The sequence below is a fragment of the Helianthus annuus genome, chromosome 2 (assembly GCF_002127325.2).
Source record: "Helianthus annuus cultivar XRQ/B chromosome 2, HanXRQr2.0-SUNRISE, whole genome shotgun sequence".
NCBI classification, from domain to species: Eukaryota; Viridiplantae; Streptophyta; class Magnoliopsida; order Asterales; family Asteraceae; genus Helianthus; species Helianthus annuus.
In genome coordinates, this window is record NC_035434.2 from 57,854,306 (window position 1) to 57,857,321 (window position 3,016).

The following is a 3,016-nucleotide window of genomic DNA, read 5'->3' on the forward strand; positions in this document are numbered from 1 at the left end:
TTATTGCACATGTACTTAGCATGTCTTTCTATGTTTTATAGTGTTCCTTCACACTGCTCAAAATAAGTTGGGTTAAAATTTTCCCAGAAGTGAGAAGTGAAATGATTATCTCGATCCGTTATAATGGTAAAGGGATTCTATGTAACAAGACTATTTTGTCCATATACAACTTATCTAAGCATTTTATACTAAAGGGTTTCCTTCATTGGTAGGAATTAAGCTGACTTGGTTAGTCGATCCACAATCACCCGGATTGTGTTGTTACAATTTATTGTTTGGGAAACTTGGTAACAACATCCATTTGTTATGAACCCCATTTCCATACTGACATTTCTAATCGTTGAGGTAAAGCTAAAGGTTTCTAATGTTCAACTTTAACTTGCTAAAAGATTAAATACTTAGAGACATAACTTGCTGCATCCTTCTTTATTCCTATCTATCTGCAATTCCTATTTAAACATTGATACCTCTTATTACTTCAACGATGCATCATATGCTTAGTCTTATGAGCTTTCCTAAGAATTATTTCTCGTATGTTTCCTTAGATAGGTATCTAAATTCTTTTCTTATGGAATTTCCAAATTCCGTCAGTTCCTTTCTCTGATTCCTTCATTATTCCTTTATAATCCTTCAACATCATCCATGATTGTTGTTTCTTGGGTACTCTTTAATTGTTTCATTAAATCTATCCGCAAATTTAATCTAAGAGCACGTACTTGTTTCGGCTTCTTATGAAACTTATGACTTAAAGCATCAACTACTACATTAGTCTTAACTTCGTGATATAACATAATCGTAGTCACTTAAAATTTTCATTCATCGTTTTTGCTTCATGTTCCATTCTATTTGCCCAAAAATATATCTTAAGCTCTTATGATTTGTAATCATAATGAACTAACTACCCTACCAATAATGTCTCTAGATTAACTTATTGGTTTGGGTAACGGGATGACTATTCGGGATAAGATAGTATCCTGAGGAATTAACGAGCTCCTTGACTAATCATAAATTCTTGGTAATGGGTATCGATTCTTAATTGAGACCTAATCCAATTTCTGATAATCGATACTCATACTCATCTGTTCGAATGATACATATGTTTAGCAATCGGTGTTGTTCCTAGTATCAGGTGAATTCTGAGTTCTACTTCTCACGATCGAGTGATAGTCCAAGTAGATCTTCTGGGAAAACGTCAGAGTATTCCGATATTAACAGAATTTCTTTCAGTTCGATACCTCTAGTGTTAACGATCACCGAGACCATATACACTATGTCTTACTTCCGCGCATAACATGCAGCTTTCATCACAAAGACGAACTTTGTCGGTTGGTCTGTCTTGTCTCCTTATGGTCACTTTTCTTGTTGGCTTGCAACCCTCATCCTAATTCAGCAATCACCTCATGAATCATTGTTGCCATTTATTCCTTTTTATGAAGCAAACAGAATTTCCTTTCTGTCAGTGCTTTTCATTCTTTCCTTTTCATGGCATACGCCGTGATCATGGGTTTCGAAGATCGGGTCTTACTATTTTAATGCTTAATTTTGAAGTATACATTACTTCATCCTTCTTGGCGTAATAGCTTATATACTAATGGTTTGGACAACTTTTGTCCTTTGCAGCCCATGTATTGTCGTGACAACTTCTTTATTACTGAAAATCTTAGTAGGATTATAGGTGAAGAAAGTCTTTGTAAGTGCATCTAGCCGTGGTTACTTTTATCTTCGCAAGAGTTCTTAAAGAAAGTAGAATTAATCTTATTAGCGTAAATTTTTAGACATTTTGTGCCTAGCACGACTTTTAGTTACAGGTTTCCTACTGTGTTAATAATCTAAGGTAACACAAAGGGAATTCTTATACTTTTGATGGTGTCCCAACATAAAGGGTTCACATCGTTTTACGAGTTATGAGACAAATGATCAAATGAAATAGTTTTTGTTATCGGAATTATAGATGTATACAATAGATTCCTGATAAATAAATCTAGAATTACCATTAACACACATGCTCGTGCTTTATTCTAATTTATCAATCCTTATGGTTTTTGGATTTCCTTATAGATATACATATCTATGTAATCATATATTTCACATACTGTAATATACATACCATTCATAGGGTCAATGTATTTAACAGATTCATATTTCCAAAAACAAGTCAAACATCAAATCATGATACTATTTAGGGAATTCTGTCACTTGTTTGACATATCATATACCCCATCTTACCGGGTCTCGCCGAAGAGGTAACCCCATCTTACCCGGACAAGCTGGAGAGTCTGCTACACCATACCCAGTCTTGCCGGAGAGGTAATTTGTATTTCCCATAATTAGATCTTTCTTAAATCATGATTTTAAAAGTGCATCTTTTATTATGGCTTGCATAAAGAAGCAAGGAAATTAGTATTCTCATGATGGATCATATTCTAGAACCTAGTGGTACTAATAAACAAGAAATAACAGTGGCCAAGTGTTATTGCTTATTTACCATACTTGCAACGTTCTAGTCATCATCCTCACGGCATATCAACACCCATCACATTTTATCTATGCAAGTAATAAGCTTATCTCGAAGCTTAAGGCATCTTTCTTAAGTTCAAGTCTAAATACTATCCTGGTTGCTACCAGTTAATAACAATTTCCTAACTCTTTCGTTCAAGCTTAGGTATTATTACAACACCTAATTGCTTAAACCAGTGGCTCTGATACCACCTCTATCACGACCCCCAACCTCCCCCTGGACGGGAGCCGTGAACAGTCAAGTGGTACTGGTGGTTATTTTGAAAATATTGCAGCGGAAATGTTTCATCAGGACCGTGAGTTAGGAAAATACCAGAGTTTAGAAACACCGGATTTTATTTATTAAACAGACGGGAATAAACCCATGTTTTACAAAGGTAGCTTAAATATGGGATAAACCCGAATATATCAAACAACGTTTCTTAATTTAATTTAATTGATAAAATAAGCCACTTCTTTAAGCCTTTCAGTGTCGTATCACCACTCTTATTCCAATCTA